This window comes from Tiliqua scincoides, chromosome 2 (genome assembly GCF_035046505.1).
Source record: "Tiliqua scincoides isolate rTilSci1 chromosome 2, rTilSci1.hap2, whole genome shotgun sequence".
Classification (NCBI taxonomy): domain Eukaryota; kingdom Metazoa; phylum Chordata; class Lepidosauria; order Squamata; family Scincidae; genus Tiliqua; species Tiliqua scincoides.
The window spans coordinates 245,380,630-245,403,205 of NC_089822.1; the positions used below are offsets into that span (position 1 = coordinate 245,380,630).

At 46.3% G+C, this 22,576-nt stretch overlaps 1 protein-coding gene and 2 pseudogenes across 12 annotated transcripts in view; 2 read left to right on the forward strand and 1 right to left on the reverse strand.

Annotated features, from left to right (window-relative positions):
• The window catches only part of FHIT (fragile histidine triad diadenosine triphosphatase), a 1,225,929-nt gene extending 1,210,793 nt beyond the window's left edge, over positions 1-15,136 (forward strand). For all 12 annotated transcript variants that reach the window (XM_066616396.1, XM_066616392.1, XM_066616401.1 and 9 more), the window contains one exon: positions 14,859-15,136. The gene's annotated coding sequence lies outside the window, so the exon portion shown is untranslated. The remainder of the gene's footprint in view (positions 1-14,858) is intronic.
• LOC136642596 (5S ribosomal RNA) lies at positions 5,427-5,540 on the forward strand (annotated as a pseudogene).
• A 2,118-nt stretch (positions 15,137-17,254) lies between the features above and the next one.
• LOC136643245 (5S ribosomal RNA) lies at positions 17,255-17,371 on the reverse strand (annotated as a pseudogene).
• Positions 17,372-22,576: the final 5,205 nt, after the last annotated feature.

Genomic DNA, 22,576 nt, shown 5'->3' on the forward strand with positions numbered 1-22,576 from the left:
CCCTGGTATCTAAACACCAGGTTGTCTGAGACTCCAGAGACCTACTGCCAGTCAGTGTAAATGATACCAAGCTAGATGAACCAAAGGCCTGACTGAGTAGAAGGCATGCTCAAACATTCAGGTCCCAAATAACCAGATATCCATCTCCCAGGGGAACTGGGAGAGCCAGAGGCAGGTTGTATTGTCTGGTACCGACAAGTGTCAAGTTTCAAAACCAGCAACCAAAGGGCAGGCCAGAGGCAGGTAACATCATCCAAGGCAGGCAGGCAGGTGGGACAAATATCATTGAGTAACAACGAAGGATTTGAATGGCCTCAAACATTCAGCATTGTAGGAGGAGGAGAAATTTAGTCTGGCTGGACACACGGTTGCGACTGACGACCCTAACTTCAGAGCTTGCCTTACTGAGGTGTGAGGGACCTGGATTGGTGCTCTTTCAGTTGGTGGGCCCCATTTTGCAGTCCTGACCTTCCTTTGAGAGCAGGGTCAGCCCAAGACCTCTTATTACTGCATGCCAAATGCTTCCCCTCGCTCGATGATATGCCAACCTTTGTTCGTTCCACTCTCCAATGCCTTAGCTCAGCACTCCCCTCCAAATTTCTTCTTCCTCCCTTCGTCCCCATCCCCTTATTCCTTTTCCAATCCAGGGAGTAGAAGGAAAAGGAGGAGCAGTGGAAGTAAATAAGTGACCACAGATGGACAACCTCTACCATCTACTGGCTGCAAAGTTTGCAGCAGAAATGTCAATTTGGTAGTGCAGGAGGCAAGGCATTAGATCCTAGCAGACTGCTGGAAGCCCTGACTTGTGGTTTATCCCTTTCCCATCTCCCTTCCCCACCTCCCCATCTCCATGTCCCTTCCCCATCACAGAGAGTGCTATTCCCATTCCATTTCAACATCATCAGAAAGAGTGGCCATTGGAGGGTCACTACCCTGGCATTCTAGGAAGGCATAAAGTCTGTACAGACATTCACTCTGTGAGGGGCTGCTCTGAGATGTGTAATTTAACCCCACCCCCTACAGATGATTTGCATCTTAGGACCACCATCACCCCAGCTATGCAGCATTCAGGCTTTGTTTGTAGAAGTGCATGCCAAACCCTGTTGGCAACCTTCAGTCTCAGAAGACTCTGGTATCGCACTCTGGATGGTGGTTCTGGCACAGCGTCTAATGTGGCTGAAAAGGCTGATTTGGGAGTGACAATCCCTTCCACACCAGGAGCAAGTGCAGTCTGTCCCTGGTCTGTCTCCCTGGCTATGGGCCTTCCTTCTTTGCCTCTTTGCCTCAGACTGTTGGCCAAGTGTCTCTTCAAACTGGGAAAGGCCATGCTGCACAGCCTGCCTCCAAGCGGGACGCTCAGAGGCCAGGGTTTCCCACTTGTTGAGGTCCATCCCTAAGGCCTTTAGATCCCTCTTGCAGATGTCCTTGTATCGCAGCTGTGGTCTACCTGTAGGGCGCTTTCCTTGCACGAGTTCTCCATAGAGGAGATCCTTTGGGATCCGGCCATCATCCATTCTCACGACATGACCGAGCCAACGCAGGCGTCTCTGTTTCAGCAGTGCATACATGTTTCTCTCTGGGGTTGGAGTTTAGAACTTTGCATCGGTAGATGAACACTAAATGCAAGGAAAGTAGGGAAAAGGCTAAGCCCAGTAACATTAGGGGGAGCAAGGGTAAGGGGGGGCATTCTTGGGAAGCCCCATGCCTGTTGGTGTTCTTTAGCAAACGTCTGCCTAGGGCTACACGGGCTCAGCAAATGGGACTGCATCTCAGAAATCTTTTTCTCAACTATTTTGGAAAATGTTGCTGACATTTGTAACTAAATAACACTTGGAACAGACCTGCTGAAAAGGTCAGCTCTTGAACCTGGAGAAATGATTTCCAGGGAGGGGCAGTTGCTCCGCAACGCCACTGCAGATGGAACCTTTTTCATCTCCTTGCCAAGGCTCCAGAGGGCAGACCTTCTTACGGAAAAGCGTCGACCCCTCGAGGCCGATCTATGATCCAGTGAGACAGGCAGAGCGGTAACAGCTCATCCTGTCCCCGTTGCCTGCTCAGCTGCCCTTTCATTTCTCAATCACTCCAGACCACTTCAGATTCTTTCTCCAAGGAAGCGAGAGAAATGGGGAGGATATCAGTGGTAATTGGTGTGCCTTGATCTTGACAACCCCATTTAGGAAAAATTGGGAGGTAAATTTCACAAACCATATATCTGTGCTGCTGTGGCACCTGCGGAGTTGGTGACATTTTCTGAGCCATTTGGCATCCTTAGAGTTGTTCTTTCAGTTTAACAAACCTTCTTCATCAGACGCTTGCAGGAGGGCAATAGTCACTAGATTGATCACAAACTAAGTTTTTGTATGACCTTCCATCACCTAAAACAGAGTACAGGTGGGCCACCTTATCCACAGATTCAGGACCTGCGGATTTGACTCAACACAGGTCCTCAACCAGCATCTGGTGGGCCTCACTGAACCTCCTGGACATGACTGAAAGTGCCTTCTGGTTGCACCTGGGAGGTGTTCTATGGTGCACATGGCCTCCCCACATTGGAAGGCGTCCCAGAGACTTCTGAGAGGCACATCCAGTCACATCCAGGAGATTCAGTGGGGGCCCTCCTGCAGATCTCAGTATCAGTGGGTTTGGTGTCTGCAAGGAGTCTGGGACTGTATCCCCTACTGATACCAAGGGCCAGCCTGTGCTTCTTGGTGGAGGCAGCTCACAAGTTGTGTTAAGGAATTATTTCTTGCTCTCATCCTATAATGAATATACATGTATAATTTCTACTTTGCCTCACTGGCAATCCATAGAAATGAACTCCCCCTAATTTTTTTAGGCAATGGAAGTCATTTAATAAGTCTTGATAGATGTCTGATTATGGTGGCGATTGGGTCCTCTGTAATGGTGAGAGAATGTCTTACTGGGCAAATGCCAGGTTACAGAAGAGGATGAGAATGAGCATGCAGTTTGTGTCTGTGTGCATATGTCACATAGGCCCAAATCCTAACCAACTTTCCAGCACTGGCATAGCAGTGCCAATGGGACATGTGCTGCATCCTGCAGTTGGGTGGCACTCACAGAGGCCTCCTCCAAGTAAGGGAATGTTTGTTTCCTTACCTAGGATCTGCATTGCCCTTATGTTAGTGCTGGACAGTGGGTTAGGATTGCGCCCATAGTCATGTACTTTTTGGTATCTTGGAGGGTGCCCATGTGTGATCTTGGGCTTCCTTGGAGGAAGCATTAAGTGAGAATGTTGTGGATGTGCCTGATGCATCTTTGGGCTCACTTGATGGCAGAGACGTCTGCAATGTTGGATGGAAGCACATCACACTCATTTACATGGAAATCTGTGGTCACTCTTTGAGTGCATATTGGCAGGAGGCATGAAGGAGTCCCTTTTTGGTGTTGCTTTGTTTAATTCCTCACACAGTGAGAGCTTCTCTCCCTTCGACTTAATCCACAGGCCCTCCTTTCATTGCTGATTTTCAGTGTTCCTATCATGAAGCTCTGAAGCTGACTCAGAACAAGTTATCTTCCCACACAATTATCAGCCCTCTGGGGTCAACTCAACAACCCTGGATTAGCTAGCCAACTGTGCCACTTATTTAACAAACTTTCACTGTGGACAATGGGTTCGCAAAATGAGAAATCACATTGTAATTAAAGCATTTTTATTTTTTTTTTTTTGAAATCTCAATCGCAATTCCTCTTTTCTCCCATTAACACATTCAAGCGTCAGCAGTTGCAGAACCGTCCAGGTCAAGGAGGTCTTGAGGAACTGCAGATTGCTTTCTTTTCCATTAAAATGAGCAACAGGGAGGGGGGAGTCATTTGAATATAATAAAGAAGTACTTGATTCTCCCGACGGTGCCTCTGCAAAACCCTGCGTGTGCAATTTGTGCCAACATTGATTCCGAGTTATGTTAGCATGCTTTCAGCTTAGCCCACAGGTGACAGTGTTCAGTTCTCAGGATGGGCCGAGATGAACCAGCACTTTTTACTTCAGTTACTGAAGACAGTATCTTATTCTGGTGCTAGACATGAAGGCAGTTGTGAAGGCTTTTGAAAACAAAAGCACCAGATCTCATTCTCATCCTCTCCCACAAAGTCTAAGGCAGTGGTTCCCCAACTTACCTGGGTCACAATGCCCCCACAGCGTCTCCTTCCCAAGCCCATCACTGCCATCTTGGATCTCGTGGAATATAGCAAGATCCAAGACGGTGGTGCCCAAATTCCATGAGATTTGTGAGGTCCAAGGTGGCAGCACCCAAATATAGGGAGATTTGGGTGCCACCATCTTGGATCTCACAAAATCGTGCAAGATTTGGGTGCCACCTCTTGGATCTTGTGAGATTTCAAGAGATCCAAGATGGGCCTGCACCGCATCCGGCGGTGCCCCGGGCATTGTTGTGCACAACACCCTAGGCACAACACCTAAGGCATTGTGACATTGTAGGCAACCTTCAGTCTCGAAAGACTATGGTATTGTGCTCTGAATGGTGGTTCTGGAACATTGTGACACACACTTTAGAAACCCCTAGTGTAAGGTGAGTTGTCATTATGCTAGAAGTTTCCCCACCACCTACACAAACAACCAACAGCCAATAAAGCCAGGCCTGGCATCAACAGATGTCATTGTGCAGCTGGCAGCGTCCACACAGCCACCAGGCTAAGTGCCACCATCTTGAAGCTTATGCGTATTCAATTGTGTACAATTGAATATGTACACAAGGCTACAAGAACTTCCTGCAACTGGGAACCATTATCCAAATAAAAATCAGGGAACAGACAGTGCATGGTGGCAACTTTTTTTAAACAGTAAGGGCCAATGAACCGCCTCCGGCCACATCCACTGCAATTGCGGCAAACATTTTAAAACTTAATTTTGCAAAGTTAGTATCGACATCTCATTGGCAACATTATGCTTGGCAGTCCAAGGACTTGTTGAATGAGATGGAACCAGAGACCATTTGAAGGTCAAGGTACCTCCTGGTGATGACTGTGTCTGAAATTAGGAAAATGTAGAGTCAGAAGCCTCTTCCTTCACAGTAAATAAATTCCCCTTAAGTTGGAATCGATATTGTGAAGCAAGTTGTCAATGCAAGCAAAAAGGTCAAAATCAAAGAAACTAGTCAGAAGAGCAGCAAAACTGAGGGAGGGTGTATATTCTGCAACAACTGAGCAAGTGACAAATGAAGTTGTTGTTGCTGGTCTGCTGGTTGTATAAGAACATAAGGAAAGACTTAGCGGATCAGCCCAAAGGCTTATCTGTTCCAGCATTCCTTTGCACACAGTAGCCCATGACCCACCTCTGAGAAGCCCACAAAGCAGGAGAGAAAGGCTCCCCTGCAACTGGTATGTAGAGGCAAACTGCTGCTGAACCCAGAGATAGCACACAGCCATCATGACTAACCATTGTTGATAAACCCAACTGTTACCCTGCACATGCCTGATCTTGTCTGATCTCAGAAGCTAAGCAGGGTCAGGCCTGGTTAGTACTTGGATGGGAGACCGCCTGGGAATACCGGGTGCTGTAGGCTTATACCATAGTCTTTCGAGACTGAAGGTTGCCAACCATTCCATTCTTTTAAAGACACCCAGGTTAGCGGTTGTAGAAACATGACCATTAATGAGTTGAAAGCTGTAGAACCTTCCATTATGGGCGATCCCTACACTTTTCTTTCAAGTTCCTCTCAATCTCTAGCTGTGCATAGTGTCTCCCCCTGCACTAAAGGTGCATGTTTGTTTTCCTGCAACAAGCAGTAAGAGTCATTTTTTTCCTGGACTATGGAGCTCTACACCATTTTTGAGCTGAGCCAAAGAATCTCCTTTTGTGACCTAAACCTCATGCCAATTGGTTTCATTGGACGGCCCCTAGTTCTAGCATTGGGAGAAACACCTTTGTCACTACACCATGCGTAATTTTTATGTCTCAGTCATGTCCCTCTTTAATTGCCTTCTTTGAAAGCTAAAGCCTCCCAAATGTTGAACACTTCCCTCAAAAGGAATGTGTTTCGTCCTGCTGATCATTCTGGTTTGTCTCTTTTGGCCATTTCTGTTCTATGGTTCCACTAAAGCTTGCACCCTTTCTACATAAAAAGAGTTTGAAGAATGGAGTTCGACTGACATATATGGATCACGTATAAGTACGTGATTCTTCCAATCCCAAAGGAATCTGATTCATAGTCAATGGCTTTGTTCCTATTGATGTCGACCATTTTCTCCCTTGTATTTCTCACAGAAATCAGGAATACAGGTTTCCATTTAACCTCAGGTTAATCAGGTTTCCATTTAACCTCTGCTATCAATCGGACTTTCTAACTATAATTTTATCCACATAAGAAAATAAGGTAGTACAGGTGTGCACCCCTTAACAACCTTCCAGCCAGCAACAGGTTGTGTATGCGATGGCCACCACTAGTCAGGAGGTGGTGACCTCTGAAGCCTCCGAAGCCTCTGAAGCCTCCGAAGCTGCTCCCCTTTCCTCCAGAGGCTTTTCTGAGCCTCCCAGAGGCTTAGAATGCCCCAATCGCACAAGAGACACAATTTCCGGTTTCTTGGAGGAAAGCGGAAGTCACATCTCTAGCACAATTGAGGCATTCTGAGCCTCAAAGAGGCAGCGCACGGATAGGGGAGCAGAGCTTCCCCTTACCTTTGGAGGCTTTGCATAGCATCAAGCCCTGATTGATGACAGAGATGCTGACTGCATCTCTTTCATTAAGTGGCACACGACTATATATGAGTAGAGGAAGGGTCTTTTTATTAATTTAGTTGGTTGCTTGAATCCTTAGTTATTTAGATCAATGTTTCTCAAACTATGGGTCAACACCCACTAGGTGGGTTGTGAACTGATTTCAGTTGGGTTCCCATTCATTTCAATGTGTATTTTTTTTTAATATACTCAACTTGATGCTACCATGAAAAGCTCCGTGGATCTGCCTCTCCCCCTCCCCGACACGCCTCCCCCACGCCCCCGGCCACACCCCCGCCTCCCGTTCCACAGCTCAGCAGTCCAGGAGACCGCCAAGCTGTGGAAACCGGGCGATTGCCACGCACTAGCCTAGCGCCAACTGGCACTGGGCTAGCTCTGGCGGGAGCCTGACGGTGAGCCCCGCAAACATGCCTTACGGCACGTTTGCAAATGTGGTCCGCGGCTCGGAGCCATGCCACGGACCTCAGGATTGGGCTCTAATTTATTTAATTGATTTGATTTGATTTTGTTGTACGGCGGTGAAAAATTTTCCTGCTTGATGATGTCACTTCTGGCTATGCCATCACTTCCAGGTTAATGACATCACTTCCAGTGGGTCCCGACAGATTGTAAAAAGTGGGTCCCGATGCTAAAAGGTTTTAGAATCACTAATTTAGATTATTTCAATGCCTCATTCATCACTAACTGTATCACCCCACGTGGGTCTCAGCAAACACAAACAAAATAAGGCTGCTTACAATTGGTCATCAGTTCATGTTACAAACAGAAAAAAAAAAAATTATAAAGCAGTACCGCAGGTATACAGATCGGAAATGGGCCAGGAATGCTTGATTCACAGAGTGCAACAGGAGATTTAGCTCAGCTCACAGAATATTTCACATGATCTTCAGGTTAGCTACACAAAATTCAGCTGAGGAGATTGTAAAGGATGAATTTTTGCGATGCCGTCTTTTTCAAAAGAGGTTAGCTCCTCATTTAACTTGGGTGAGTAAAATACGTCTGCTTTGCTAAGTGCTTGCCCCTGTTGACCTATTAGACCCAAACTGCCATGACTAGCGATTGGCTAACTCCCGTTGGTTTGATTTGAAATGGTCTCGGTACTCTTTATGAGCTTTCCCAGCAAGCATTTGGAAAAAGCGTGTATGTTTTCCGAGACTTCCCTCCCAGCTTATAATCTTTTCCTTTTGTAAAAATGAAATGAAATAAAAAAAAACTAGCCTTTGGAGGCATTTTTGTGCAGCTCTTTTCTGAGCTGTGATTATTGTCCAGGCCTAGAATGGAAAATAGAATAATGTCAAATGGGCAATTCAATGCTTGCTGGTTTCACATGTGCAGGATCTTATTTTAGAGGAGGACAAGATCTTGGTGAAATAACACATGGCTTGTAACACACCTAAGCATGGCAAGGTAGCCAGATTTGTCTTTCTGAATTTGGGTAATTGCCAAATTTGGCAATTCTGCAGAGTCAGAAGGACTAACTTGCCCCACTGCAGGTAAAGCCTAAACCTATTCCTCAGGCTGACTTGTAAAAAACTTTCTCAACTTCCTTTACAACCTCCACTTGTGTCTAGTAACAGAAGCCCATGAGGCCATCAAGACTCCTAGAGACTAGTAAGTCCTGAATTGCGATGCACAAGATGATAATGCTTAACTTGTTCTCAAAAGATCAATGCAACAATCCTTGTAAAGCAAAGCTATGGTGTTTGTGTGTGTGTGTGTATCCATACAATTCTGTGCCAGTGGGGACTACTGGATCGTGACCAACTCTCCCACACTACAGCCTGATCCATTAGATCAGCATGTCCCAAACTGACGGGCGTCACGGCCCCTTCTTCCACAGTGCCTCTTCCTGAGTGCCGCCATCTTGGATTGTGTGAGATCTTGTGTTATCCAAGATGCAGCTCCCTGGAAAAGGACAGCAGGGACATCCAGTGGCACCTTTGTGAGTACGCTGTGGTGCACTTTGGCACCATGGTGCAAACTTTGGGAACCACTGCATTAGACAGTTAAAATAGTACCCATTTTAATAGATGACATGTGCATATCTCAAGACGCCAGGTACTGAAATGGGGGCTTTCTGCATGCAAAGCAGATGCTCTTCCACTGAGCTACAGCCCCTTCCTATTGTAGCCTTTATCCTAGAGAATGTCTGGTAGCCACACATCAATGTGGATAGCTGGAGATTTCCAAGCGAAGGTGCATGATCTTAGGTTCAGGTTCTGGAGCTCTTCCTGAGGTTTGACTTCACTGGGAAAGAAGCTTGACTGTTATGCTTTCTGCATGTTGTCCACATGCACTGGGGATGCACAAAAGGCATGTCAGAGTGCAGTAGTTTTCACCTTTGTCATCTCACGGCACGCTGACAAGGTGCTACAATTGTCAAGGCACATCATCAACTTTTGGATAATTAACAAGGCATAACACACTGCAGGTGGGGGCTCACGTCCCTCAGTAGCCCTACTAATAAATGACCCCCAAACTCTCACAGCACATCTGTGGATCATTCACAGCACACCATTTGGCCACGGTGCACTGGTTGAAAATGGTTGGTATCGTGGACCCCAGGAGCATCACAGCACAATGTTGAAGCCATGGATGTCTGTGATGAAATGCCGTCGATCGGTGCGATGTGGCTGTGACTGCATCCCGGGACTATTTGCATATCATCCTTGCGCAGATACACATTTTAGTAATCAGCTGTGGATTTTGACACACTCCAGCCTTAAGTGCTATTAATTATATCACCCACTCAGCCATAAGAACCATTAATTACAAAGCAACCGCAGCAGCTGATGTTTTCGCCTTTTTCTGTGTGGTAGCCCCTTTGTTGCAACACAAGAAAGGAGATTCAAGCTTCCTAGGAAACATGTTTTCTGAAGGTCACCTTCAAATATCTTTTAATAAAAAATAATCTGTCAGTACAACAGAATGGAGACAAAACATTTTCTTCCTGTAAGCAGTTTAATGATTGACTTGCTTTTAAATAGTTTGAAGGAAGGGGGGGGCAGTCTCTTTGCAGCACATTTCAAAGGCCGCTTTTTCCTTCAAATTAGTTTTTCTTGCAGTAAGAAACAAGTAAATAGAAAGTATTTTTTTTTTTTTTTCCATTTCAAATGAATTCCAGGAAAACTTAATATTGGCAGAAGGTTTATAGACAAATGCAACCCGGCCCTTTTTTTTTTTTTTGCAACCTGAAACCTGGATCGCTCAATGTGCTGGAAGTGGGGAGGTGGGTCGAAGGAAAGGCTGGGCTGAGTAGGCGGAAAAATCCATATTTCAAACAGAAAATGTAAACATGTAAGAGAAAAATGCAATTACTTTGCCCAGTTAATAATAATAAATCCTGTGATGCTTATGGGAACATTTTTTCCTGTAGGATTTTGGAACTTTAATATTTGCAGTGCTTAGTGTTATGCTGAGACTTCGCTGAGTCCTCCTTCCTTCCCCCAAATACGGCTTGGAGAATGCACCACAGCCTTACACAATACCACTCCTAGAGCAGTGGTTCTCACACATTTAGCACCGGGACTCACTTTTTAGGATGAGAATCTGTCAGGACCGACCGAAAGGGATGTCGTGACCGGAAGTGGCGTCATCAAGCAGGGAAATTTTTCACAATCCTAGACTGCAATCCTACCCACACTTACCCAGGAGTAAGTCCCATTGACTATCATTGTAAAAAGAATATACATAGCAGCTTGTTAAAAGGACAGGTCTGTAACATTTCCTCAAATGCAGTCGCATACCATGGAAGCGTCAAGTCTAATATATTCAAAATAAAATATTGAAATAAATGGGGACCCACCTGAAATTGGCTTGTGACCCACCTAGTGGGTCCTGACCCACAGTTTGAGAAACACTGTCCTAGAAGGCTCCCAAACTAGGGCATGATAGAAAGTGCTTCTGTTTTTTCTGCTGAGTTATTCTCTTGCTTCAAAAAGAACCTCACCCTGTCCAGCAATAATTTGTCAATGTTTACATTAAAAAGGCCATCAAGGTGCCAATTGCTTTGAAACTGCTTTGCAAGGCGGCAATGGCGGGGAAGAGGAATGCTTTTCTCTACTGCTTGTGGGCTCTCCAGAGGAAGCTGGTGAGCCACAGGGGGAAATGGGATACTGGATTTGGTGGGTTGGTGCTCGGATCCAACAGGGCTTCTCTCATGTTCTTATGCATTCTCTCTTTCGTCCACATGGTGGTGCTAATTTTGCTGATTGCATTTACATTCTGTCCTTCCTCCCAGGAATTCGAGACAGTACATGTTGTTCTGCTCCCCCCCTCCCCACCGCCTCATAACAGGAGGATAGTCTAGACTTAGAGAATGACTGTCCCAAGGGCACCCAATAGCCCTTTCATGGTCGAATGGGGAATAGATCAGAGGTTTCTCCCATCCTAGAGTAACATGAGGTGGCTTGCATAAAAACTCACTTTTAACTTTTAAATCTTTAAATGCTTTAAAAGCCCAGTGCACATGCATGGCATATACAGAGACATGCACACAGATCTCACTGGTGGGCCTGCCCTGATTATAGTCTTGGATTTGGGGCGGGGGGAGGGGGAGAGGACAGTGACTTGATGAAAATGTCCCATTCTTCTTTGAAGGTATTTGTGGGGGAAACGAACGTCAAGCACCACTGTGTGTCTGGCAGTAGGGAGAAGAATTAAGAACATAAGAACAGCCCCACTGGATCAGGCCACAGGCCCATCTAGTCCAGCTTCCTGTATCTCACAGCGGCACACCAAATGCCCCAGGGAGCACACCAGATAACAAGAGACCTCATCCTGGTGCCCTCCCTTGCATCTGGCATTCTGACATAGCCCATTACTAAAATCAGGAGGTTGCACATACACATCACGGCTTGTAACCCGTAAAGGATTTTTCCTCCAGAAACTTGTCCAATCCCCTTTTAAAGGCATCCAGGCCAGATGCCGTCACCACATCCTGTGGCAAGGAGTTCCACAGACCAACTGCACGCTAAGTAAAGAAACATTTTCTTTTGTCTGTCCTAACCCTCCCAACACTCAATTTTAGTGGATGTCCCCTGGTTCTGGTGTTATGTGAGAGTGTAAAGAGCATCCCTCTATCCACTTTATCCTTCCCATGCATCATTTTGTATGTCTCAATCATGTCTCCCCTCAGGCGCCTCTTTTCTAGGCTGAAGAGGCCCAAACGCTGTAGCCTTTCCTCATAAGGAAGGTGCCGCAGCCCAGTAATCATCTTAGTCACTCTCTTTTGCACCTTTTCCATTTCCACTATGTCCTTTATGAGATGTGGCGACCAGAACTGGACACACCTGGTGGCAGCAGAATTTTAATCTGCTAGGTCAGAAGTGATAAAAAGCAAAACCGAAACACCGCGTCAAAGAAAGGGGGATCGAGTGCATTTTTCTATGATGATTTTGTCACAGTCAGAGCAATGGAATTCCATCAGTTTTTTTTCCAAAGTGGACATTGTGATATCATTGTGCTTCCAAATAGGATATGTTGCTTCAGGTGCCCTTAGAGGCAAATATGGTGACAACCCTAGAAAGGTAACGTTTCATGTCAATAGGTCTCAAGAAGATTGGCTTGAGCCAGTCCCTTACTGGGGTCATGGCATCCCAGTCTCTTCTTCCTGGCTCTCCCACCATCTTGGACTGCCGTCTCGGATTGTGATTCTTGTGAGATTGGTGGTGCCTGGGACAGCCTGAAGAAGAGGCCACAGGGGACATCCCACAGCCAGTTGCATGCCTTCCATAGGTTGACCTGGGGCAAGTTCCACAAGCGCTAGCCTCTAGGGCCCCACGGAAGCCTCTGTGAGGCTCCTGATGGGAGCGGAAACTGTGCTTCCAGCAAACCGGAAGCACAGTTTATAGCGCCGTGGAACCTCACAGAGGTTTCCGCAATGTGGGAGGAGGTCGCGTGAGGCTCTATGAACCTCTTATAAGTAGGAGGGGCAGATTTCTGCCTGAGGGGGGCGGCGATAGCCTGCGGGGGGGGGTGCCATCATGGAGGTTTGCCCCAGGCAAGGGGCTGCGGAAGTCCATGGCTGCCCACAGCACCCCTGTGAGTTTATCATGGTGCCCTCAGGCACTGTGGTACACACTTTGGGAACCGCTGACTTGGGCAATCTCAGGTGGAATGTGCTTTTGTGTGACCAGGAACACATCTTTGAAGAATCATTTTGGTGTCTTCCTCTTCCCTTGCAGCCAACTCAGTAATAATGATTATAATGTGAAATAGTGAACCTTCGAAGGCAGATAAAAATACAAGAGGTTAGACCTTGGCTGTGTGCTGAAAAGAGAGAGCAAAGGTGCTCTATGTGCATATTCATTCTGGCGCAAAAGGATAAACCAGCTCCTGTCTAGCAGACGTGTAAACCGTGAGCCAAGCAATTTGCAGAGCTGCCATGCAAGTGTCAGTCAAAGGGTTGCACACAAGGGAAATGCTGGCACTCCAAAAGCCACTTCGGGGGGTGAAGGGTAGGAGCAGACATATGTTTTAATGAGGGGAAAGGAACAAGCAAACAAAAAATGGCAGCGGCTTGAAGAAGGTGTCTTCCAGGGACCTTGAAATACATTTAAAGAAGTAAGGCTTCATTTTCACTGTTAGGGAAGCAGATTTCAACTGAAGGACCCACAACTGTTCCTCAGGCAACGGATGCCAGATCTGAACAGACTCAGTAGAAAACATGTGAAACTTAAGACACCAAACAGAAACCGCCAAACAGGGGGGGAAAATGGCTTGTTTGGAAGGATGGTCACAAGAGTGGGTTGATAGTCTGGAAACTGGGAACGTTGGAGTCAGGATTGTGAAACACTGAGTAGGTAAATTAAGCAGATCTGAACGATCCAGCAGTTTAGTCTTCAAGCAAACAAGAGAGAGCCAGTTCCACCCGTTTCCATTCCTTTGCACCTCCAAGCCATCCTGCTGCAACCTCACTGCCAAGGTCCCTTGTCAGTTACAGTCTTTGGTAGATGTGCGATATGCTGTTTTCCTCACCCCTTCCTTATTGTTAATTTTGTGCATCTGTTTCAGCTCCAGTTATCTTCTTTCCCCCATCCCTTTTCATGGTACCAACCTGCAGGGTGGATGCCCTACAGCCAACAGTCAAAGGTCCATAGACCAGTGGTTCCCAAACTGTGGGTCACATCCTGATTTTTGATGGGTCACCAAAGGGTGATGGAAAAACAACTCACATGAATTTGCGGCCTTTCTTCAGCCCCTAATCCATGGTTCCCAAACTGTGTGTTGTGGTGCCTGAGGGCACTGTGGCAATCTCACAGGGGCACCACAAGATGTTCCCAGTGGCCTCTTTTTCCTAGCTCTCCCAGACACTGCCATTTTGGGTTGCATGAGATCTTGCATGATCCAAGATGGTGGTGCTCTAGAACAGGGGTGCCCAAACCCCGGCCCTGGGGCCACTTGCGGCCCTCAAGGTCTCTCACTGCGGCCTTCAGAGAGCCTCCAGTCTCCAATGAGCCTCTGGCCCTCTGGAGATTTGTTATAGCTCACACTGCCCCGATGAAACCACTCTCTGTGTGAGGGCAACTGTTTGACCTCTCGCATGAGCTGTGGGATTAGGGCTTCCTCCACTGCTTGCTGTTTCACGTCTGTGATGCAATAGTGGCAGCAAAGGAAAGGCTGGCCTTGCTTTGTGCAAGGCCCTTTATAGGCCTTGAGCTATTGCAAGACCTTCATTCATTCATATAAGTTCATCTTTAATATATACATTTATGTAAACGTATGTCAATTTATTCAAATTTTAAATGTAAATTAATTCTTTTTTCCCCCGGCCCCCGACACAGTGTCAGAGAGATGATGTGGCCCTCTTGCCAAAAACTTTGGACACCCCTGCTCTAGAAAGCCACCAAAGACTGTGCCATGACCATGGGAACTGCTGTCACAACTAGGTAGCTGCCAAATGCAGAGGTTGCTCTGTTCTCTCTTAATGTCTGCCTGAAATTCCTGGAACATACAAGTACCAATAGCTCCTGGTTTTCAGATCGTCATATTTCATTTCCCTCATCACAATCAAGATACCCTCTTGCAAAATGCTAACGAGCAGCTCACTGATTGCTTAATCTCATAATTTTTGCCTCACTCAATTATGACACAAACTCTTATTGCATTCAACAAAACATCTGATTTCATGTCTCGTCACTTGCAGGCAACAAAACAACCTCAGCACATTCTGAGGCAGAAGGAGGCAGCAGAAAGAGAGACCCTCTTGCTGAACGGCAGTTGGAGGCTCCGAAGACATCCGCGCATGTCATCATCCCAGATTCTTCAGTGGGATCTTTGATTGGACCCACCAAAGGGTTGTTTTGCTTAAGAGGCCTGATTGCTCACGCCCCATACAAATTATCTTGAGTAATCACTTGTTATCTTAGTGTTTGGGAGGGTCTATTATAAAATTGTTCCTTGAAATAAATATAGCATTGAAATAGAAAAGTCTCTAGTGTTTTGGATATGATATAAAATATATTTTCACATTGGTACAGGCGTGTGTCACTTAATGACAGAGATACAGTCTCCAATTCCTGTTATGCGATTAGGTTGTTAAGTGAACATTCAACCCAGTCTAGTGCCTTTGTTGTGTGAACACACGCTTCCTGCCAGACACTAGCTAGCTGCACAGGCTGCTGGAGATAGATTGCCTCTTCTTTGCATTGAGAACCTCTTTGATCTGTAAACAGACACACTGCTGCAGGTTATGGGAGACCTCATTAAAAGCCTCTTTGTTATGCTTTGACCACCGTCTTATGCAGAAGTCCGTCATTAAGCAGAAGGTCATCAAGCGATGCACACAGGTATGTTGAAAAAAAATTCCTGTTTTATTATGTTAATTAATCACTTGTTTCTGTGATGTTGCTTCAAGACCCCCTACCCTACTTTCCATATCCTGATATAGATCTCTAGTATCTTAAACTTTGCAATTGACATCCTTTGAACCTAGCAGTACTGGAGGCAGGTGGGGCACACCACATGCAGGAGCAGGGCAGGACTTTGCCGGAGCACCCCCAGCAACCTTGTACCAGCACTGATCAAAGATTCATAGGATGTCTGGCATCCTGTAATTGTTCCCTCACCCCCACCTTAGGTTTAAATCCTTTATACCTGCTGGGAAAATGGGGCCATAATTTCTGGTTGGCTGTATAAGTACATCATTTCCAATAAGGCTTCATTTCACCTGGTACAAAAAGCCAGTTCTGGTAGGAATTAAGGCCAGTAGCATAGCTAGAAGGGGGAGGCAAAACAATAAGTACTGCAGGTGCCACAACATGGCGCGTAAGTGGGCCCTCCCACTCGTTGTCAGAGCCGTTCCTGGCAGAGACGGCAACATGCAGGAGACACCATTTGATTCAGCAAGTGCCTGCTCATTACTGTCACTGCCTAGAATGGCTCCAACGATGTGTGGCAGGGGCTGCTTGCACTGCACATTGTGGCACCTGAAGTACTTGCCCCCCCTCTAGCTACACTACTGACTACGGCAAGTAGGCTCTGCACATGGTGGGTAAAAGGAGCCTCAGCTTCATGCATGATATCCCAGTGCACAAAGGATATATGAGAGCCCGGATCATGTAGTGGTTCTGGTGTTGGACTTAGACATGGAAGAACCTGGTTCAAATCCCTGCTCAACCACAAAGCTTCCTGGGTGACCTTGGGCCAATCACTCTCTTCCTCTCAGCCTCACCTACTTCAGAGGGAGAACAGGTGGGAAGGACAAAGATTGTGAGGACTAAAGGTGGAAAGGAACCATGTGCACCACCCTGATAAGGGCCCAATAGGGAGGCTTCCAAGGATGTATTGGGACAAGCAGCAGCAGTGGATCTGAGTTCTCCTTCTTGACTGCATCTGTACCTATAGTGGCAGCGAAGGAGGCTTGTCACTTGTCCACCTCCCTGTTTGATTTCCCAGCCAGATGCCACTGATTCAGCCAGCCGAAGACCTCCTGACACCTCCTGACACACAAAAGAATTGGGTAGCGTCCATCGGGGTAATCAGGAGATGAAAAGATTATGCTGACGTTAAACAAACAAAATTATGGTATAAGATAGTGCTTTAAAGCTCCTTGGTGGTTTGGAAATAGTTAATCAAATGCAAATCTTTAGGTAGATATGGATACTATGGATATTTTAGGTTTTAGGTTTTAATTTACCCTTTTTTAATTCTTATTTTATGTTTTGTTGTTAATAGGGACAACATTTAGGCTTTATCTAGCCTTGTCACCTGATATAACTACAAGAAAAGTTACCCTTCCAGTAATATTCCTTGCTGGGTTGTTGTTTTTGGGATGTATGCCGATAAAGGTGATTCTGATTCTGGTGCTGAAGTAGGAACAGATAAGAGAAAACTTGATCAGGAAAAAGTCAATATTCCCACCATCTCTGCATTGGGGGGAAATATCTGACATTCCCCCCCCCCCCACTCAAACGCTGTGCTATGTATGAAAATTAAAATGGGAAAGTATTTGGTGCAGACTTAAGTTTCATGTTGTGTTTTTGTTGTTGTTGTTGTTGTTGTTTTGGTTGGCAACCTTCAGTCTTGAAAGACTATGATATAAGCCTGCAGCACCCAGTATTCCCAGGCGGTCTCCCATCCAAGTACTAACCAGGCCTGACCCTGCTTAGCTTCCGAGATCAGATGAGATCAGGCATGTGCAGGGTAACAGTTGCTGCTTTTTTCTTTTTTTTTCTAAAGCACATTGTGTTGATCATTTAGAAATAATTACTCTGAGCTATGACATTGCTTAAGGATGTTTCTGCGAAAAGAGAAAGGAAGCCTTACACAATCAAAGTAGAGATGCAGTGATACACTGTGACAACAGCCTTTTTCCAGCAGCGCCTTCAAACTCAGTTGCTTTCCTAATACTTTTTCGTCATCGTCCCACCTTCCTTCTTTTTTGTGTGGCTAAAAGTAAACAGATAAAAACAAAGCACATTCTGATGTTGTCTGCAAATTTGAAAAGCAGAGGGCAGCGGAGGCAGAGAAAAAGAAGCGCTTGGGGAGATGGGAAGTTTTTCAAGCCCACAGCTAATGAACAAGTATTCAAGGCTCTTTGTTTTGAATATGTATGTAGAACTCAGTTTGTGTGTGTATTTTTATATATAAACATATGCCGTGCAATATATATACCGTATGTTGCATATTGAAAGAGATCTACTGAAATGCCGAGGGGATTGCCAAAAGCCGATGACTTCGACATCAAAGAGGCACTGCAAGTGGTGCGTGCCTGCCTTGCATTCAATAACTTTGGATTAAGGACGGGAAATTCCGGTGCAAGGGATCTTGAGCTTTGTCCCAGCGAGTGTCCCAAAGGGAAGATGACTGGCAGAGACTCTCCAAACAGAGCTGACAAACAAGGCAGCCCTGCAGACAGCTTCGGTAGAGGTGCCCACTCGCAGTGGGACTGAGACACAGGACAGCGGATCCAAGGCAAAGCAAAGGTGATCAGCCTCAAAGGCAGGAAGTCTGTAACATTAGGGTGCTGCTTGCTGCACTTATCCTCAGTATGTCCTTTATCAGCTCAGTGATTTTTTTTTTTTTAACATCATGCCAGAAATACCAGGTTTTATTGTTATAAGTATATTGCAATATTTTTCCCCTGGGGGCTGGGGATAAGAATAGGCCCTCAGTTTGGCTGTACTTGTCGTAAGAGGCGACTAAACAGCCACCGGGTCGATGGGACTCATCAGCCTGGGAAGGCAGATCATCTGAGAGAAGGAAAACTCTGATCCCAAACCTCCACTGCCTTGTGGCTACATCCAGTTATGGAAAAGGCTTCAGGAGTCAACCTCAAGGCAAAATCTGGAGCCGGAGTCCCTGAGGCAGTTCATGGCTGAACACAGTCACGTTCTGGCAACTCCTGCGACGCCGCTGGAACCAACCGTATTGGCCTCTGCCTTTCCATTGGACCATTTCAGTGACGTGGAGAGGGGGGATTTGCTGCATGGGTAACAGCCTGTCCTCCATACCTACTTTACCCAGGCTTCACGCACTGAAGAGGACACTCTGTTCCAGAACCACCATTCAGAGCATGACACCATAGTCTTCCGAGACTGAAGAATGCCAACTCATTGCAATATTTATTTGTTACTATACAGGCATATCCCGGTATCCACAGATTTGGTATCCATAGTTTTGGTTATCCACAGTTCCATGAATACCAGGGATGCCCTTTAAACTGGTTGGGAAAGTGAAAGTGTCCCTTGCCTTGTGCTGGGCCAATTGCTGCCTCCACAACTTCTTTTCACTCCCAAGATTTGGAAAGCAAGAGCAGAAGGGAGCAGAAGTGTGCAGGAGAAGAAAACGGAGGCTTTCTGAGGCCTGAGGGAGTGTATGGGAAGTATGGGCTTGTTGGGTTCCAGGTGGCAGCTGCCTTTGCTATGTCACTGGAGGTGGCACATGGCCAAGAGGACTAGTTGCCCCGATAGATCTGTCCTCCTACTGGAAATGCCAGTGACTAGGAACTTCTAATGTACCTTTGCCCACTAACACATGCTCTACCCTGAAACTATGGCCTGTGGCAATATATGACATCACAGCATGCAAATTCCACGAAGTAGCAGTACATCAAAGGATGTAACATCAATGTGGGGGAAAGTAGAGCCTTCAAGTACCAGAGAAACCTGTGAAACAGCAATCCCTTTGGGTACAATTGGTTAGACGTTATAGCTCCCCAAAGAAGTATCGGTGAGACCAGCTGAAGACAGCATTCTCAAAGTCACATGCAAGGCCAAGATATTAGCAAGGAACATAAGTCAACATAGGACAGGAGGTCTGGTCTAGAGGGTAGAGCCTCCATTTGCCTGAAGATAACATCCACAAGGTCGCCAGTTCGAGGCCACCGGCACTGTGCGACCTTGAAGCAGCTGACAAGCTGAGCCGAGCTATTTCCATCTGCTCTGAGCGTGGGAGGATGGAGGCCAGGATGAGGCCAGATCAGAACGAAACATCTGAATTGTTGTGGCTCTTGAAAGGTAGAGCCTTCTTTCAATTGTAAAAATCCCTCTGGGGATTTAAATGAGCCTCCCTATGTAAACTGCCTTGAATAAAGTATTGAATAAAGACCAAGAAAGGCGGTATATAAATACCTGTATGATTATGATGATTATTAAGTCAAAGCTTCTGAGTGCCCAGCCGTGGTCATCTCCATTCAAAGCAGAGGCCCTTGTGAATTCAGTTGTCACTCCTGTGTTTTGAACGCTAATTTGGAAACAAAGCTTGGCATTATCTGATTGTGCTTGTTTGAAAGAAGGGACTTTTGTCGGGGGACGTGCGACACGCTCCGCTTGGCAGATTTGCTGAATCCCACACAAAGGCTGGAGAGCGCCAACATGGCAGTGCGCCAGATTCTCCATCCATCGCACTGTGCATGCCTTTGAGCGACTCCGGGTGATTAACGGGCTGCCTGCAGAGAAGCAGAAGGGAGCGCAGAGGAGGAAAAGACCATGTCTCTTAATCAAGGACAATGCAGGGTTCATTGACAATGAATTAGAAAATCGCCACTCTTTGTGATTTCTCTGCTCTCTGTTGACGGCGCCCTGCCTCAATAAATACACCCCTGCACCTAAGTGCATCTTCTTCTGTGTATTGAGACATTGGCCCACCTGCAGGCAAAGAGGCCAAGTGGTCATAAAGACCAGCAGGATTTTAAATGGACCTAAAAGGATCGAATTTTGAGAGGCAAAGTCCAGGATCACATCACAGAAGATTCATAATCCTCATATCATGTATTCTGGCCTCCTTGGGCAATGAACAGAGGTGTTTGTTTCCATTGAGTAAGACACAATTACAACCCAAGTCTTACTGAACACAATGGGCTTGCTTCTGAGTAAGGTAAATAACACCTCTAGGAGTGAATCTAGAGGTTGAATCTGCCTAATATCTATCACCACAAACACTCCTGCATACCCCCTTTCCATCTATTAGGGATTTCAAAAGCACTACTCCACTGTGCAGTGATACCTTCCTAGTTATCTGAGCAATTTTGGCCCCCAAAATTTTGGCCCCAATGGCTTCTCACAGCCTCTCCCCCACCACCACCAATAGAAGGGACCTACGTGGGTGAGGATAGAGAGCCAGGACGGTATGGGGCAGCAATTTTCAACCAGAGTGCTGGGGATCATTGGCGTGCCGTGAATGGTCCAGGTGTGGCATGGAGTCTGGAGGAGGGTAATTTACTATTAGGGCTATTGGGGGATGTAAGCCCCCCATCAGCAGTGCGGTGTGCCTTGTCAAAAAGCTGATGGTATGCCTTGACAATTTTAGTACCTTGTCAGTGTGATGTGAGCTGAAAAGGTTGAAAATTGCCAGTGCAGTGGTTTGGGAGTTAGATCTGGAAGGGCCAGATCCCCACTGTGGTTGAAATCCCCACTGTGCCACAAAGCTTCCTGGGTGACCAGTCACTCTCAGCCTCACCTACCTCACAGGGTTGTTGTGAGGACAAAAGGAGTGGAGGGGCCATGTACACCACCCTGAGCTCCTTGGAGGAAGGGCAGTAGGGAAATGTGCATGAATGAAATGAAATGAAATGACTGGGGGCCCAATCCTATCCAACTTTCCAGCACCAGTGCAGCCGCAATGCAGCCCCGAGGTAAGGAAACAAGTGTTTCCATACCTTGTGGAGGCCTCTGTGACTATCCCCCCAACACAGGGGTAAGCAGTGCATTCCCCAATGGTACAGCAGCACCGGCACTGGAAAATTGGATAGGATTGGGTCCTGGGTCTCAACTTCCAACATAGTAGCACAACAAGCTGCTGAGGAACGAGGGGCGGTTGTGGGTCAGATCAGATCAAGTTGTGACATTGTGTCATGCCAGTAGAGGAGGTGCTGCAACCAGCCCTTCATCTTGCTTAGCTAGTAAAGATCGGGCTGTTTGACTGTGTCTGAATAATCCTTCGGTTATTGACCATGTTGAGAAAGGTCACACTAAGCTGAGGCAAAGCTGACATTAACATCCTGTAACGAGACATTGGTCTTCTCATCTTCCTTGCACACAGTTGGATCAGCTTGGGATTTGGGGTCTTCCTCCCCCCCCCATGTGCTCCCCCACTTTGTAGAACAACATTAGTGTTATGACCATAGAAATCTGTGTACTCAGTTTTACAATAGGCTGTGCCATCCAGTGCCACGTTTAAATATTTGATCACTGACGCTCCTCTAGGATTATCTTATTGAGTGCAAAGTTATTGAAACAGAACTCTTGTCATGTCCCTGCCTTGATATTTTTCAGCCTGAGAATTGATTGACAGAAAATGAACTTCTTGAGCTAGCTCGAAGTATCTCTCCAGTCAATGCTGTAATGCTACGGGCTACGGGGGATGGGGGGGGAGAACCGCAGGAAAGAGCAGGAAAGAAAGGCCTTTTACTTAACAGTATATTTTCTATGCTGATTTTTAAAATGCTGACTCTTTTAAGGGTCTCTGTGCGAGCATAAAGCAGCAAAGCTCTCTGCTTTAGTAATTCCCCCCCCTTGTAGAGATTCCCCCCCCCATCTCTAACAAGCCTTGGAATGAACCCCTTTGCTTTTATCCTTCAGGATCAGCAGCTGCTGCTCTAGCAGCTTATAGACCAGAATTGACAGCATGTGAAAGTCAGGTTATCTAACCTATGCATTTTTTTTTTCCTTTTTAGACACTAAAATGGATTGCAAGTTAGCATCCTTGTTCCTGCCTGGCTTGGAATTCCAAGCCCCTCTGGATAAATAAAATGCCTCTTTGGCCAGTACCTCATCCCGGCTTGTGGTGTGCCTCCTAAATAACTCCAGATAACATCATGGAGAATGAACAGACCAAGAGCTTGAGAATATGTAGTTGGCAACCTTCAGTCTCAAGAGACTCTGGTATTGCGCTCTGAATGGTGGTTCTGGAACAGCGTCTAGT